Here is a 19,303-nt window from a genome sequence, read left to right as displayed (position 1 = left end):
CCACCCCCCCAGGAAAGGAAGGACACAACCCAGACATACAGGTGCCAAAATGACCTACTGATACAGTGGATAGGGTTACCCCCAACACCCCGGTCATAAATTAGGTGTACCTACAGAACTGTCGGTCAGGAAAAACACAAACCATAAATTAGCCCTACTACGTCTACCTCTACGATTGACAGCTTGACAGAACGTACTGTCTACGATGAAAACACTTGTATGGGCGTGTTTAGAGAGAGAGAGAGAGAGAGAGAGAGAGAGAGAGAGAGAGAGAGAGAGGTGTCTGAAGACACTTATGTGTGGGCGGGGTTTAGCGAGAGAGTGAGGTGGGTTCGGTTTAACTTTCATTATGCTTAACACAGCGAATGGAATGCCCCTCTGGAAAAAAAACTTATCTCCTAGTTTAAAACATTACGGAGATTCTTTTAGCCACCACTTTAACATTTTTACCTCGTAAGGATCTTTGTTTAGAAGTTATGTAATACGCGCTATTCTTTTTAAACAACTCTTTTAAACATTTTTACCTCCTAAAGGTTTTATGTGTTTTTTTTGTTGTTTTTTTTTTTGGAAGACATGTAATACGGATTTCTTTTTAAACAACTCTTTTAATCATTTTAGTTCCTAAAGGTTTATGTTTTAGAAGGTATGTAATTCACGCGATTCTTTTAAACAGATTCTTTTTTAAAAAACGCTTTATCTCCTAAACTTTTTTATTCAAAGGCAGACCAGCCTCCCTAAACGTAATCAACATTTGTTTTCATTTAATTCACAAAACAAATATTCTACTCATATATGTACACATTTCAATCATAATGCTTTTCTAACAATGTGTTTACACAAACGAAATAACCCCACACAGTAACACAAACACATGCCCATATTAAAACATTATTTCTTTTCAGATGTATTTCACCCAAACCAAAAAAACAAACTCATTAACATAAACACCTTTTGTTGAGAGGGGGACTATTTTCCCCCCACACACCCCTCTCCACCACTACCAGACACAAATAAGCCAGATTGACCCACTGATACAGTGGATAGGGTTACCCCCCAGACTGGTCATAAATTAAAGTGTACCTACAGACCTGTCAGTCAGGGAAAGAGAGGAGCCATAAATTATAAAACACACTACTTTGATTGACAGTTTGACAGAAAGTGTATGATATAACTACTCATCTTATCTTATGTTGTCCTTTTGCTTTTTTCTATTCTTTTGGCTGACATTTTTCAGACATGATTACTATGTTCTGCTGTTGTCTGTGGCCTTAACCGCCACACCTCTAAATTCAGCAACCTTTTTTCAATTCCCTGCAGCTATGACCTACCTAGAAACCTAAATATTATCTGTATGGGAAGAAATTATTTGAATATAATATAATCTCTCTCAGTGTTTGGCAAGTACATGGGTGATCTTCCTCCCACTAATAATAACCACAATTTCAGTCCAAGATACAGACCTAGTGTGGGCGTCTATTTGTCTGGCTCTTTTCCTACTTGCATTCAGTGGGTGTGTCCTCAGATCAACATCCTGTTTTGGGTCATCTCCCAAAAACTGGGTTTTTATTTCTGTGTGGGTGGGAGATTTGGGGGGGTATGGTTTGAGGAGTGTGGGGGGGCATGGGTTGGGGTGTCTGGAGGAATAGTGTGAAGAAGGGAGATGCGCAAAAAAAGACTGTCTTTAAGCCTAAAAGTTTCAGTTTGACCCAGACTCTCATGGACTGTAGAAGCAAGGCTCATTTAACAGTTGTAGTACACTGTTGTAGTATGTACTGTATGTAGTTGTAGTATGCACCAGGATGCATAATGGGAAGCCAGCGGAGGAAGTGTGATGGTCTTGGCAACGTTCTTTTGGGAAACCTTGGGTCCTGGCATTCATGTGGATGTTAATTGGACATGTACCACCTACCTACACATTGTTGCAGGCTAAGTACACCCCTTCATGGCAATGGTATTCCCTAATGGCAGTGGCCTCTTTCAGCAGAATAATGCTCCCTACCACACTGCAAAAACTGTACAGAATTGGTTTGAGAAACATGACAAAATGTTCAAGGTGTTGACTTGGTCTCCAAATTCCCCAGATCCCAATCCATTCGATCCATTCGAGCATCTGTGGGATGTGATGTACAAACAAGTACAAACCATGGAGGCCCCATCTCACATGTCTTGGTGCCAGATACCACAGCATGCCTTCAGAGGTGTTGTGGAGTACATGCCTCGATTGTTAAGAGCTGTTTTGATAGCACAAGGGGGACCTACATAATATTTTGCAGGTGATTTCATGTTATAGCTGAACGGTGTAATGGTGTACATGCAGGACAGTGTACTATCATTTCCTTTACTCTGTAGGCCACACACAAAAAACATGCACTGAGAAGGGCTGAATGTTTTCTTTGAGATCACCTTAGATTGATATCACCTTAGATTGTAAAAATAAACCAGCCTCCCCTTGATTACTACAAAACAACCTGCTGGGAGTAAAGGTCAAACACTAAGGATTTTGTTTTCTCTGCATGTATTATATTCATTAAAATTCTGCACATACAGTACATAACTCTGGTTTGGTGTGTGCAGAATAGTACTATTCTCTCCTCCTTTCTTCCTGTTGACAATTATGATTTATGCATTTACATAGCAAATTCATTGCTTTCCTTATAGAACATCACTTATTTTAAGATAATAGATGTTATGGTGAGAAAATAAATATGTACATTGCACTATAAATAAATGAAATGCTACTTTGGCTATGTCTATCACAAACTGAAACTTCAATTTCTTGATTTGAGGTCCAGTACTTTCTATTAGAGCAGACTGGGGTGGAACTTCTTCACGTATTTGATAAAGAGAGCTTCATCCATTCAGCATCAATTGTGCATATGGATTAATCAGACATGCTGGAACACACTTTTACCAAAGAATGATAATTTTCCATTGTGTAACAGGTGACAAGCTCTTTTAATCTTTAGAAAATCACTTTTAGACCATGGAACAATCATGATAGCTGATCATTATTTGACTATTAAATCAGATATTGTCAGGGTCATTGGTGTAAAACTGCATTATTTTTGTGAAGAACTGGCTTCTTGATTCAGATCAACCTTAAACCACATAAAATCTGTGAATACTGAGAAATAGAGTTGGTTAAAAAGAAATAGTATTATGATTGTGACATTTAAACTGCTCAATTCCGACAACAGTTGCTCACAGAAATTGTGTAGAGCAATCAGAATGGCAAAGTATCACTTTGATTGGGAGTGAAAGAGTAAATGTTTTTTTTGTATAGCAAGCATGGACCAAACTCTCCAGCTCCACAGTGTGCAAGTCAATTAGCTACTCTGTTAGAATCACAGTAAAGATGAACCAGCACTGTATGCATACTAACAAATCAGACTAACAGTATCTATTAGCATGTTTGCCCGAGCCCAATAACATCAGAGTAAACTTAAATCCAGGTTTGCATGCATGAACTTAAGCATGCATATGCACATATCAAAGTGTTTGGACGAGTTTAAATACTGTTCACAAACAAGCTTGTCAATAAACATTAGCCTTTGCATTCACAGATACATTTCCATTTCCCAAACTAAGTGCAATCTGTCCTCAACACCCAGTTTCTAGGTTAAGAAAAGTGTCACCCAGTATAAGGCTAATATAACATCAGGCAGTCTTAATGACACAAAGCTTTTAAATACGGATCATTTCCTTTCTTTTGATAGCACTTATTGTACTATTTGAACTCACAGCTTTATTGAATCTTCCCTTCTCTCCTCTTTATGGATCCTCAGACCTGCTCTCAGCATGAAACCTGTAGCAGGGATTTAATTAAAGAAAAAATGCGCTTGGCTGATAAAAGCCACTCTGGATTATTAATTCAGACTAGCTCAACTGCAGTTGCAGTTGAAAGCTTGTTTTCCCACAACTGCCACTTTCTCTTCTGTTAAGAGTTCCCTATTTTGATTTGATTGATTTCTTTGTCTTTCTTTTTGACTGTTTTAAATGTTGTGGGTAATGATGTGGAGGAAATGTTCCCCACTCTTCTGTGTAGAATTTCTTTAATTCAGCCACATTGGAGGTGTTTCATGTTTCATGTTTCAAGTTTCATGTTTAAGGTCCTGCTGCAGCTTCTTAGTGTTGTTATTGTTGTCTTCGTTGCCAGTGTCTCTGGATACTATTTTTTATTATTGTAAAGCAGTTTGGGTCAACGTATGTATATTAAATGTGCTTGATAAAATAAAGTTTGACTTGATTTGACTTGTCCTTCAGATCATTGTTTTGCTGCAACATGTCTTTGAGCTTCAGTGCACAGGCTGATGACCTTACATTCCCCGCAAGGATTTTCTGGCAGTAGAGAGCAGAATGCATGGTTCCGTTAATTATGGAAAGTTGCTCAGGTCCTGTAGCAGCAAAGCATCCACACTTCATTACACTACCACCACCATGTTTGACTGTTGGTATGATGTTCTTATTGTGGAATGCTTTCTTAGCTTTATACCAGATGTAATGGGACCCATGTCTTGTAAAAAGAATGTTATCCCCAAATGCTTGGGGGCCATTAAGGTGGGTTTTTTTGGCAAATGTGACACAAGCCTGTTGGGTGCTGGAGACCCAGAGCCTTAAAAATAGCTTTGTTACATTTCCTGACTCAGTCGTTGATTGCAGCATACTGTGCTGCTTGTTGAGAGCTTTTATGCAACATTACATTGCTGTAAAGGTTCTATTAAGTGATGTTTACGTTTGAAAGGGCTGGCATTAATTAAGCCAGGGTAATTAAACACAGTTGAAAGACTACCATGGCTGTTCCCTTCAGAACTAGTGTATGTGTTCATACAGTTGTGATCAAAATTTTTCACCCCCCATTGTAAATCAGGTTTATTGTCACACTACCATCACCACCACCATATTTGATTGTTATGATATTGTTATTATTGTGGAATGCTGTGTTACACCTAATGTAACAGGTTCATCAGGTCTGGTCTGATTTGTCCCAGCCAGGTGAAGAAATCTTCACATTGTAATGTTATTTTGTTGCTTAATTGAGGTGTCCATGTCATCTTGCTTGTTGTCATTATCACATAGCATGCATGTCAAGCCTCAGCCTCAGCCTTTGAATGAGTTGTGACTTTTTTTGTGGGTGGATGGAAATCAGAGTTGCTACAATTACAGAATTAATGAGTGACGGCAAGCCTTGTATTGTTTTGAGAATGTTTTATAAGAAGCCCTCCGGCAACGCAGTGGCCCAGAAATTTCACTTAATAAAGATTAGCTCTCTTTCTCTCTCTCTCTCTCTCTCTCTCTCTATCTCTCTCTCTCTCTATCTCTCTATCTCTCTCTCATATCCTTTTAATCAGTGCAAGAGATATTGCTCCATTTGGAATTTTATTTCCCGTACATGGAAACACACACATGCAGACAAAACATAGAAATTCTAACAGAAACGATTTACCGTATGGAACATGGCAGCTCACCTCCAAGTGAGAATTAAGGTATATGTTTACCATATTTCTCAGACGCATTCTGGAATATGAACTGCACCGCTTTAAAGAGACAAATCAATACATGATGTTTCATTAATTGTGGCATTCTTATTTTACGTAACTCTTGCAGTGTCTCCAAAGCAGCACTTCAGAGTGATCTTGATATAGCTCATTCCTACACTTTCCTGTAACTCAAACTTAAGCGGCTTAATTAAACCTAATCAACAGAAGCGGCTGCGAACGTAGGTGATAACACTGCCCTAATTATTTAGTTGGATGCAATATGTATATATTTAGAATAAACTTAATTATTTATTTATAAACATGTGTGTGAGCTGAAATGTGTACATCTGTGCTGTCTTAAGGTTGTGTAATAATCTACACATGGTCCAAATGTAGAAATAAAAATCCTCCATTTATGCCTCCTATTTTCATATGCTTTGCTGCAAAAGGAGAATTACCACACACACACGCACACACATACACACACACACACACACACACACACACACACACACACACACACACACACACTTTGCACAGTAATGCACATTTTTTTTTAATTACTTGAGTTAGTAGTTAGAAGGTAGGGTTGCACAATTTATCGGATATCGATCACGATTACGATTTTGACTGCCCACGATTAAATGAACATGATCGACTGCGATACTGACATTTAAAGTTCGTCCTGTGCTCATAGAAAACTCAGCTGCAGATCAAATCAAGTGCTTCCTAAACTTGCAGCCAATCACCATCGAGCGATGCAGGTATGACGTCATTTTTAGTGCCAAAACCTGGAAACAGAGTTAGCATTTTAGCACTTGACCCGCCAGCTTCGCAGCGAGATCCAGCGCTTTGCGCAAGGAGAAATCATGAAACTAACATGATGCTAAATGGCACTACAGGGGTTGTCGGGGACATTAAACATCATCCCGCCGAACAGGAAAAAACTTTACAGATAAACTCAGGGCTCTACAGTGCGACCATTTCACTCGTGTTTGCGACTGAAAAGTATTTTTGTGCGACTGTGAATAAATATTTATTCGCACTGGTGCGAGTGTCCTGTTCAGAGTTGTATAATACAATCTGAATAAAAACTACAACTCCAAAATGCATCTACACTGTGCAACAGTTACTTTCACACTGCTTTTCATCTCCTCAGTCAACCGTACAAGAGTGGAAATACTGCAAAGAAGCCATTATGATGACAAGAGTAACTCTGTACATCATCTGCTTCAACTTACCGATCTTACAAACTGCCATCTTTTATTGATCACGCAAAATGAACTGAACTTGCACCTGCTTGTGTAGAGACAGCAGCGTCGCGTGGAGTAAATTAATAATAATGCTAACGCTACAAGGTGGGTTTAATTCAAACTTCTTTATTAAATAATTCCTCACAAAATCATAATCAAGAGTAGCGACTGTTCAGAAGTAGTACGCTGCTGCTCTCCTTCACGCTCTTCACTAACTCAAGTACATAATGTATTCACTTCATTTAAACTTAAGGTTGACAGATATCACTAGAAAAGTCAGCTCCAGTTTCCATGTTTTGATTTAATACCCCAAAAAACACAATATTATCAGTAGACATGGAAACACTGTACTGGGGGAACTGATTTAAAAGGAACAACTGATAAACAAACAAACAGAAAACTAATAAAATGTAAAGACCGAAAATGTGCGTAGTTATAAATAAATAATTTAATGAAAAATAGATATAATAAATTCATAAAATATAAATAAAATGAGAAATGAAATGATGTTTAATTACTATCGGTTGCATTTAATATCAATTTGACATTAAGCTTAGTTCGCTATCTCCTTAGAAGGCTATTAGCCTTTTTCCTAATATGGATCATTTTTGTGTTAGTCTACTTTTAATTAGGACTCTTTATTTTTTAAGATATTTAAAAATAAATATTTTATGCTTGTTTATGCTTGTATCAATTAACCAACAGTATTTATCAACTATTATTTTAACTCAATTAACAGTGACTATGAGCAGAGAGCTTACATTTAACTGTTCATGACAGACCGCCTGATTAAAGCTTAAACAAAAAAGGCTGGTATCTGGATCGTTATCGGCTGTAAAAAAAAAAATCCTGATTAGAGCATCAGTAATGAACACCATTAAACTTAAGCGCTTTGCATCTGACAGGTAAATGAACTCACCTAATCACATCCTATATGAGGTTATTCAGATATATACACAATATACGCAGAGCGGTTCGAGAACTGACTCCAGCCCAGAACCATGACAGTGGAAAATGTCTAATAGTGTAGCTTTAAATATATTTCGGAGGAGCAGACTTCAAAGACTGAACATTGAGGTTTATTGTATTTGTTTACAAGGTGGAACAGGTTAACGGTTGTTTTTTGTATACAGCCTGTAAAATTAGCTTAAAATATTAAATTTAGTTTATCAGAAGGCAAATTAATGTGTCCTGGTTCACACTATGTTCCTACATTCTGTCATAATTGACCAGCTCAAGTTTTCTCATGCCTACTTGTTATATTGTGGCACATTAATATTACCATCTCTAAAAAATTTTTTTTAAAAATAATAAAAAAAACAACAACAAAGAAAAAACCCTAAACTTCAATTGTGCTCCTAAATTTTTGTAATTAGGAGCACAAGTGCTCCTAAAATAAATTGTCTTGTGTCTCTCCTCCTGGAAACACTGTTATTGCCGTTTCTGCGTATGCCTGAATTGTTTTCATTTGGTTGCATATTGTTATATTTGATGCATATTTTCATTTGGTTGATGGCATTTTTATTTTTAGTTATCCTATATTTTAGATACAATTTAATTTATATTTTGCTTCTACGAGATGATGCACTTTCAGTGTCACGGTTTCCCCTTCAGGCAGCGTGCTGGAGAGCATGAGGGCGCACGCGTGCATGAGCAAGGTGCGCGAGCGCCCGCTCTTCAAATGTTGACAACCGTGACATTGTTTACCATGGACACGTGCATTTGTTATGTTTCTGTTCTGTCTCCTCCCTGTTCTGTCATTGGCTGTTGTTCGAGCTTGTGTCTAGATTGGTGTCAGCAGTCAGCACTTAACATTGATTATGTTTGCTTATATACCGCGCGCCTCCCAGTACACGGCACGGAGTATTAGATAAGATACATTAGATTAGTTAAGTTATGTTCCTTGTTAGATATAGTTATATAGTTAGTTTCACGTTAGATTAGTTCATTTAGTCCACGCTGGTTTTTCCGCTCCCAGTTCACAGTCATAGTTCATGTTTCTTGTTTTGTGTCTTGACCCTGTTTTCTGTGAGTGCAACCTTGATTCCTGCTTTTCCCCGGTTATGCCTGTTTGCCGATCGCCTGACCCTTTGCCTGTCTTGACTACGCATCAAACAAGACTTACAAAAAGAAAAAAAGGCCAATAAAGAAAAACTGCAAATGACTAATTGCTCAATAGTGTGAATGCAGGTTAAGCAATAGCATCACTTTGTAGGCAAGTCGCTGAAATTAAGTGATTTTTATTGTTGTGTGTGACTGGTGTGGATAACATGATGCAAATTGGAAATCTGAAATAACTTCTTAATATCTCACAAAACATTAACAATAACCATGAAAACTTTCCTTTTACCTTCCCCAGTTATTCTCTTCTACACTGACATGGCGTTCACTAACATTGGCTAATCTATTCAACATTTTGTTGCTCAGTTAAAATGATTCTAGCTTGGCTTGTTAGAACGGACTGAGTAAAACTGCTTGCTAATGAGCTTCTTAGCAGGAGTGTGTGTTTGTGTGTGCCAGTCTCAATGCCAGCAGGAGCCCAAAGCCGCTTTTGATTCCTCTGCATAAAAGAACACTGAGCTCTGTAGAGCAAACTGTCTGAAACGTATTGTAGGTGTCTGGCACACCAGCACCACCACTGCCCTCCTGCTGAGTGTGTGAGCTTTCGTATGTGTGTGTGTGTGTGTGTGTGTGTGTGTGGGAAGGAAAAATGAGAGACACTGAGATTTACAAGATGTTGGTCAACACTCAATTGATTTTTTACATATAATTGATATTTATACGTATCATGGATGTATGGGCGTTAAAAATGATAAGACACTTGGTTATTGCACCTGACAGACTCATTTTAACCGTACCTTGTTTTTTAATAATGTCTCTGTGTGACTGAAGCCCATTCCTGTTATTGCTTCATGTGTCAGCTGGGAAATGTGTTTCTCAAGATCTTCTTTCTTACGTACACACACTTAACATGTAACTATAGCCTAAAACAGAGTGATCACCTATATTTCTCATCAGAGGAGTTCCTATGGACACACACACACACACACACACACACACACACACACACACACACACACACACACACACACACACACCTTCTCTATTTCAACTCTCTAATATATTTCTCCTCTGTTTCATTTCATTTCTGGATAGCGAACTAATAAATTAGAATCTAAATGAAAACCTAATCTGCTCAGCTTCATGTGTGCTGTTTATTCTGTAAGTGTCTAAGTGTCCTGCATTGATTATCAGGTTGTCTGATCCTCTGAGATGTGCTGCTTGAATAGATTAAGTATTTTAGCCAATTATACTGATTGATATGACCATCTTATGGCTTCTGCACCATTTTTCACTATAATTAAAAGCTCATCACATATAGCCGTGCACACACACACACACACACACACACACACACACACACACACACACACACAGAGAGGAGGGTCCTTTCTGATTTTTTGATTTTGGTCAAACGCCTGGATATACCCTTAGAAAAACATGTGTAAAATATAAATTTGAACTTGGACTAGGTTAACAAATTTGAACTTGGACTAAGTGAGGCTTCATGTTGTGGTGCAATTTTGTTTTCCAGCTAATAGCTCTCAGTTGTCAAATCAGGCGGAAAAAACAACCCTTCAATTTCAGTGTGTTCAAACTTCTATTACCCAGTACCTACTTACAGTGATTGTCACCTTTCAAAAGAGACCACCATGCATGTACTCCAAGTGGTTCAAGAACAGGTTTAATTTTACTTTGGGTATACCTTGGATAGGTGTTTTAGGCTAATTTTTACAGGAGTTGAGCAATGAGCATGCGCTTTAATGAATCACCAGAGAATCTATGCTAAAGTTACAGAAAGAACTATGAGTTTCATTTTGTAGTGTATTTTTGTAGGTTTGATAGGTTTTGAAAGTAACTCAAAAATAAAGTAATTAGTAATCTGGTTACTTTAATGATGCACTAATCAGCAATGTAATCAAATTACAGTGATAAAGTAGTTATTAGTAATTTGTCATGGATTACTTTTTTGAGTAACTTACCCAAAACTGGTAATGAGTGATTGATGTATATTTTCCTCCTCAAACACAAAACTGTAGCGTCAGTGTTATCTTTGTACAGATATCTATGTTCACCCAGCATTTTTACTTTGTAGCAAATAGACAAATCACAGATATGACACAAAACAATTTTTGTTTAATAGCTGAAAGTTCTGGCTTTGTGAAGCATACCTCAAACAAGTTAAATGAAATAGTTTTCATTAATGGCATATATTTTTCCAGAATAAATAGAGGAAATTATGCAGAATGCGGGCATAAGAGCACAGACAAAACCCCTCCCAGACATCATGGACCCTATGTTGCAACATTTGCTGGAGACAAATCTCCAGCAGCAGGAGCTGGCCCAAAGCCTGTGTGCTGCAACCCAGGAGCTGCTGGCGCTGAAGAAGAAGCCCTGCTCCGCCACCTTCCTCCTCCTCCCTGACCCCTGCCGGGAGGCTTCAGACTTCCTAACACAGCTCACTAATGAGGATGACATTGAAGCCTTCCTCTTAACGTTTGAACGGGTCACCCGACGTGAACAGTGGGAAGAAGAGCATTGGGCTGACATCCTCCCCCCTTTCCTGTTGGGGGAAGCACAGTGCACCTACTCTGCCCTCCCACCCGAACAGACTGCCTTCTATCCAGTGCTGAAGGCTGAGATCTTAAGCCACTGTGGCGTATCCCTCATCAATGCAGTGGCAGAGTACCACAGCTGGTTCTACCAGCCAGGAGCCAACCCACGGACCCAGATGGACTCTCTGCTCTGGATCACCAGAAGATGGCACCAACCTGAATGGCACACTGCCACCGAAATAGTGGAAAGAGTCATGATGGACCACTTTCTATGAGCACTGCCACCTGAAGAACAGGTAGGGTGAAAAGCACTAGGGTCCTGAGGGAGATGGTGGAGGCCCTCGGGACGAGCCTCCTCAGGTGAGACACTCTTACCATCTAACCCTGTCTCCTCTATGTTTCACAAGGTCGCCTTGGAGGGGAACCCCAGGCACAAACAGAAGGATGCCCAACTGAGGCACTGCTGGGGCCAGGTGCATCTGATCGACGGTGTCAACCAGTACCCAGAGCAGCCTCTCCCCGCCACATACTTCCTGGTATCCAACGGCCTCCTATACAGGGCAGAGCACAGGGGCCAACCCTGTGACCTCCTGGTCATTCCCCACTCCAAGACTAAGCCCCTGATGCACCTGGCCCACAGCCACCTGCTCGGCGGCTCCCTTGGGGCCCACAACACCCTGTCCAAGTTGCAGGACCAGTTCCTCTGGCCCAGTATGGATTCCAACATCTGGGCCTTCTGTCAGCAGATCCCCATTGTATGCGAACACTAAAAAATGGGTCCCACCTGCCCCAGTGCTTTCCACTGTCTCTGTTCCCCTTCAGAGCCCAACGAGCGTACCTTGGTCCACTGAGGGGAAGAGCTTATCCCCATGCAGTGCCAGGAGCTGACTGAGCTAATGGACCAGTTCACTGACATCTTCTCGTCCACCCAAGGCCTGATCCACCTGGTGCAACATGAAATCAAAACACCTTCAGGGGTGATGGTCTGACAGCAGCCCTACCGTGTCCCAGAGTCTTGCAGTCAAGCTATTAAGGAAGAAGTCAGGCAAATGCTACCGGATGGAAGTATTGAGTCTGTCAGTCCCTGGTCGAGCTCCATCGTGGTGGTCCGGAAGCCTGATGGAAGCTCCCACCTGTGCAACAACTTCCAGAGGCTATCAGAAGTCTCTGAGTTTGACAGTTAATCCTTTCTCTGAGTTGACGACCTGATAGAGTGTCTGGGGAGAGCCTGGTTCATCTCCACCCTGGACCTAACTAAGGGCTACTGGCAAGTCACCCTGGTGCCAGAAACAAAGGCCAAAACTGCCTTCAGCACCATTAGTGGCCACTGGCAGTACCAAGTTCTCCTCTTCGGCCTTCACAGAGTGCCAGCATCCTTCCAGCTCCTAATGGTCATCGTACTGAGGCCACACCACCAGTTTGCGGCCACATACCTGGATGACATTGTCATGCATTCCTCCACCTGGGACAACCACCTCTATCACCTCGCGGAATTCCTCAGAAGCCTCTGGAAGACCGGGCTGATGGGCAGCCCAAAAAAATGCCACCTGGGGCCGAAGTACTGAAGCTCAGTACCTGGGATACGGCATTGATCTGGGGCTACTGAAGCCACAGGGAAAGAAGCTGGAGGAAGTGAAAGAGTACTCCCGGCCCATGTCATAGAAACAGGTACATACCTTTCTGGGGCAGGCAGGTACTACTGACGATTTGTTCCTAACTTCTCCTCTCACTTCTTCTCTCACCCACTTCTTTGCACCACATCTGCCTCCCAAGTGTGAAGTAAAAAAGGTGGGAGAGCATCCTATATGTGTGGTGATTCTATCATTTTTGCCAGGGGTTGTAATGTGTACTTAGGATGCTTGTTTACAAAGGATTTGAAGTCAGTCCGTAACTGGGAAAGGAACTCGTAGCTGAGAAGACTAGGCCAAGTAGATGAGTAGGAATTCTTCTTCTCTTGTTAATTTTTCAGCAGTACAGGTTCAAAGTGAACTGCACCAGCATGCCTAGTAGCTATTTTGCGATTATATTTCCATTTGTTTTGCATATCTGTATTTTTTCTTTTTTAAAAAAAAATCACATTAATAAGAATTATTATTATTTTTTGAATACTGAATTTGTTTTTTTGTCGTTGTTTTTTTTTTTTTTTACTAAAGAATGGAAGATGCATATTTTCATCTTTGTTGTAATAATTAATGATAAATAATCTTTAAATGGTTGTCACAGTAATTACTGTATAGTCCAGGACAGGATGTATTTGACCTGGGCTCTGTAATGATCTCACACACACACACACACACACACACACACACACACACACACACACATGCTGCAGTGTGATCAATAACTGCTTCCTCCCTGACATCTCTGAATGATCCCTACACACACATACCCACACACACACACACACACACACTATCACACACAATATTATTCTATATTCAATAAAAGGAGAGAGAGGATTTGAGATTCAGAAACGATTGACCTAAATCTAATTTTGTTGACATTGCAACTCTCTGATCTTCTGTTAGAATATTGATTATAGCCTGCTTAACTATTCCTGTCTTGCTCCTGCTGGGGTTAATTGACTTTTCCTTTACTTGCTTACAAACACACACACACACACACACACACACACACACACACACACACACACACACACACACACACACACACATTTTCAGATAATATTTCAACAAAAATTTGTACAACAGATTCTCTCACGCACAGCAGGCCTGTAAGTGTCTAATATTGGTTGTGTGTGTGTGTTCTCCCCTGAGATTTAGCAGATATTTAGCAGCAAGCATGGGGTTTATCACTGTGAGTAATGAAGGAAGATTTGCTCATGTATTTCTGATTGCATTTTATTGTGTCTTGATTTGTTTTCATTTTAATTAACTATTCCATTAGTCACATTAACAGTTAAAAATTTTTAGAAGTGAGGATTTTCTTCTCACTAATACAACACAGCTGTATATGTACATGTCTGTTTGCCCTCTCATGGTGAATTTGTATATCATCACATATAAGAAATTGCATATTAGTCAGGAATTTTAATAAGGTTTATTATTTCAGTTGAAGTGTCCATGTCTGCATGGAGAAAATCTCCTGCATTGAAAAAGCTCGAAAAGGCCCAGCAGAGAGTAGTACATTGTACGGCTCGCTGTCGTGATCCACTCGAGTTCCCATAGCCCAATTTGCCCTTTTTGTTACAGTAAACCTTCTGTTACAGCTTCATGTCTGTTTCTGAAAATAGCTACCACGAAGCCTAAAATAAAACAAGAAGCATAGCATAACAAAGTAATATAAATCCTTCTATTTTCCTCACTCATGCTTAAGGACATGATATTAGCTGCGTTTACATGGGCAACAATAATCCACTCTTAACCGGATTAAGACCATACTTTGATTTACAAACTACCATGTAAACAGCAATTTTTACTTACCTTAATCTAATTAAGTTCATACTTGAATAAAGCTCTAATCGAATTAAGACAGGTAGAGTACTCCTGTTTTAGTCGCATTATGGACATGTATTACAGACATGTAAACACCTTAATCACATTATGAACTTCGTGTGAGAGTTTTCACCGCATTTTGCGACAAGAGACGATAACACACGGCAGTTCTCAAAATTTGACGGCGAACAAGAGAGTTCGGCTGCGTCCCAAACCGCATATTTGCCTACTTTAGGCCTGTAGTGGGGAAAAATACATATATCTCGGCTACTATATAGACGTTAAGTATGCGGTTTGAGACACAGCCCACAGCTTCAGGCAGTTGTCTATTAGCACGTATAGCATGACAAATAATTAACTGCACTTAAAGCGTTCGTAAAAAAATTTAATAAAAACACCCAAAACTGTATACGGTACCATAACGAAGACGAACTGTATGTTGATACGTGAAATTCTGGAGGGACGTCGGATGGCGTGGCGCGGCGACGTAATGACGAGGGCTGTTAATCTAATTATGATCTATAACATGTAAAACGGGAACATGACGGGAGTATTCTAAAAGCAACTCATGTAAACACCTTAATCACATTATTATCTTAATCAGAGTAAGGTCAATAATTAGATTACTGCTGTCCATGTAAATGTAGTCACTGAGAGAGGCCTGTGGTGATAATGTGTGCCTGTCAGAACTTCCTATTCTAATAAAACAGCAGGCTTTGCTTTGGTCATTTGTCTCCAACTCTGTAAATAACAGATCTTCTGCATTTATTTGTGTGCTGGAGAGTTGTATAATCCAATTAACAGAATTACTGCAAGTATAACCAACCATGCTCATTCATATTTTATGGTAGTCTACTTGATGTAAAAGAGAAACAAACAAACAAATATGGCCCCACTGAGGCAGTGGTATTAATGTGTCTATAAACATGTTTATTTATTTGCTGTGGTTGCTGACTTGAGTATTTTAAAATGGGAAGCTCAGCAGCGAAAACTCACTTTGTTGACTCAGTTGGAGGCCTCATTAAGAACTCGTTAGGAAAATAGTGGAATGCTGTGGAAAATGCATGGAGCTGTGGAAATTTAAAACCTGGAGATAATGTACTTTACATTTTATAAGACTTACTATATACATCCTCAAATAGTCATGTTAATGCTGTTTGTAAATTGATATCATCTTCTCAATCTTTAATGCTGGGATACTGTAGCATAGCTATGCTAGCTCAGTCCCTTAATATACAACAGCATCTCTATCTTTTTGTGAAAGAAATCTTTGAATTTTGTGATTTTTGCATAGCAATACTGAGAGTTGGAAAATTTTCATGCTCATTTGAACAGAACTGATGGCAGATAGATTTGATCTCATCAGATTAGGTCTATGTCCAGAATCTGGTAAAACCTCAAAGCTTTGTATCAGTATGATTATAATCAGTAATTACGTTGAATGAAATCCTTTCAGCATATTAATGAAAAAGAGCTACTTCATAGAGGGAGAAGGACAGCAATGTACACTAGTAATCACTTTGTTAGACTTAATATGGCCAGGTTTTCTTCAGAGTCCAGGGAGTCTTATATTGGAAGTGTATAATAGTTTAGCTCTACACCCATGTCTGCTAATATTATTTTCAGAATAAAGTAGCTCAGATAAGGGGAGGACCTTAGTGTCACGTATCGAGGTTGAGCCAGAAGCAAGTGCAGATAATGACATTTATTGAAACAAACGTACTAGGAAACAAAGACACGAAGACAACTTGGTATAACACTGTGGCATGAAACAAAACACCGAGACATGAACAACAAGCATCTAGGACAACAAAAGACAAGCAAACAGTGCAGACAAGGACTATATATACATGAGTACTCATTAACAAAACGTGAGTCAGGTGCAGGTGATCATGTGACAGCTAGTGCAGTGCAGTGGCTGATGGGAAGTGGAGTCCAGAGTTTCTTGATACATGACACTTAGTCTTGGATGATCGAATTTTCTGTCATTTAAAAGAAAAAAGGCTGCCATCAAATTCACTGGATGCTAAATGAGGAAATTGCTGTTACTCTGTTGCTTGAGAAATTATGATTTTTTTTTTTTTTATCAAAGAGTACACTGCATTAACACCACTGAAAGCCAAAACCAACACACTGATATAAAGTAAGAGACTTTAAACTGCTGTAGTGTTGTATGAAATAGAAATGCATTTGCCTGTAATTAGACAGCAATAAAGGTATTTTAAGTGAGTGTGATAAATTATGATAGTAATGTGTGTGGTTCTGCATCTGGAAACAGTGCTGACATTACAAGTTACCGTGCAAAGTGAAGTTGTAATTGTATCACTTATGGTTGCAAAAACCTTTTTGGCTTAATAAGTCAGCGTTGAGCCAAGGACCACAAAACCCCTCTGTAATTTGCCTACTATTCTAACAGATTTATCTGATAACAAATAGTATATTTTTATGAGTTGCCACAGCAGGCCTTGTGTTAACACTACATTTTTTTAAAGAGGCTTCCAAAAAATTATTTTTAAAATGTGCAAGTTTATTTACAATTAAGGGAAATAAGTATTTGGACACTTTTGATTTTATAATTTCATATATTTCCACTGCACACTGGTACATCCGCTTCAAATTTACTTACATACATAAAAGTACAAAGTATTTTGACTTTACTATCAAACAGAACTTGATAAGAAAAAAGTATTCAGCCACCACAAATGAGAAGGATTAGTACTTTATGGCAAAGTTGTTGTTGGTGATTACAGATTTGAGACAGCTACACAATTTAACTCACAATTTAAACATTTTTCAATGGGATTCAGGTCAGGAGATTGGCTAGGCCATGCAAGGAATTATTTTGGCTGTATGTTTGGAGTTATTGTCTTGTTGAAACCTCCATCTTCTCCCCAGATTCATTTTCTTAGTTGATGAGATTAAATTCACCTATAAAATTTTGAATTTATATGCTGAATATATATATTCAGCATATAAATGCTGAATATTTATGACAATGTCCATTGTTAAAAGCGCTATACAAATAAAATTGAATTGAGTTAAAACATCCCTGTACATTGCTCCATTCATGTTTCCTTCATTGAATTGTAATGCCACAGTACGATTCGCAGAGAAGCATCAAACTGCATGGACTGGTTGTAGGTTTGACATGTATTCTGAGAGGTTTTTATGAAACGCTCAATCCTGGCATCAACAACCATGGCACAGTCAAAGTTATATTTTTTCCCCATTCTTGACCTGCGTTTGCATGATTTTATTCATTGTCCTGCTGCCACATGATACAGCACCTATAAATCTTCCACAAAAAGCTCTCCATAAATATAGGTATACTAGATTGTGTGTGCCTGTGTGCGCTTGTCCCAAACGAGCAAGGCTGGCTTATTGAAAATCTCCCATTTGTTCTGATAATTGCTCTTTCACCTCTTTCATTCTTATTCAACTTCTCTCTGATCCCTTTCTCCCTCCCTCCCCATCATTCTCCATCGTTCTTTTCTGTGCTATGAAATTGAAATGGCAGAGGTGCTGCTGTCAGGTGTGCTGTGAATCACTTATGTAGATAACACCACCACTGCAGTGAATAGCAATGTGCTTCACTATCTGCCTCAGCTGCAAGAGGGGTTCCAGCTCCAGAGATTGAAACACTGTATTGCACTGTACTGAAGCTGCACGATACAGCCAGATGAATAAGATTCAGCAATCACTGGGAGCGCTCATGGATTTAAAGGTACAGGCAGAAGTAGGGAAGCCAAAGGAGGGAGGATTATATAAAAGATAAAATAGATGTGGGTTTTAGGGTGCATAGATGCTTTGTTAGAAAAGAAACAGCTTCAAACCTACTTTATTTTTGCCATTTTGCTGTTACATTGGTAAAAGAAAGCAAGTTACATTTTTTTCTTGCACAAGAAGATTTTAATCCTTAGATACCCATAAACCCCTTGGTATTTGAGGTCTCATAATGATGAGACATTCAGGGGGGAAAAGAGCTTACTGTTTTTCATGTGTGGAGAGAAAAATGATCACCAGAATTCCCCAAAATTTGGTTGTGTGTGTGTGTGTGTGTAACATATAAAACATATAAAAAGCATCTAATCATGATCTCTCAGTGAAATTATCAATTCTTACAAATAAAACAGTGCAGTTTGAAGAAAGGCTTTATAGACGTGACGATGTAATGGAAATGGAAATGGAAGTGTGCTTATGAAGATGTCTGTGGACACTGTAGGATATTTTTTGGGCAGACAGTGAGATCATTAAAGAGCATATTCTGATGTTTTTTTTTAAACAGAGTCTCTCATGGTGTGTGTATCATTAGCGAGAGCTTCAGGTTGGATATCGTTCTCTGAACTCAGCTTCTCGCCGATTCTGGCTGTGTGGATTCCCACAGTGCACCAACCTGGCCAAACATCCAATTCTGAAAATATTCAGTTGAATTTTTGTTTTTCTTGCTTGACGTTTCTGTAGCATTATCACTATGTGCATAATCTGAGTTTCAGTTATAAAAT

General features: G+C 39.2%; 1 protein-coding gene across 6 annotated transcripts in view; it reads left to right on the top strand.

The window, feature by feature from the left end:
* The window catches only part of sash1a (SAM and SH3 domain containing 1a), a 402,788-nt gene that overhangs the window by 93,550 nt on the left and 289,935 nt on the right, over positions 1-19,303 (top strand). The gene's annotated exons all lie outside the window — the stretch shown is intronic.

Source organism: Ictalurus punctatus, chromosome 2, assembly GCF_001660625.3.
Source record: "Ictalurus punctatus breed USDA103 chromosome 2, Coco_2.0, whole genome shotgun sequence".
In the NCBI taxonomy this organism is placed as follows: Eukaryota; Metazoa; Chordata; class Actinopteri; order Siluriformes; family Ictaluridae; genus Ictalurus; species Ictalurus punctatus.
This window is presented reverse-complemented; position numbering and strand designations above follow the sequence as displayed.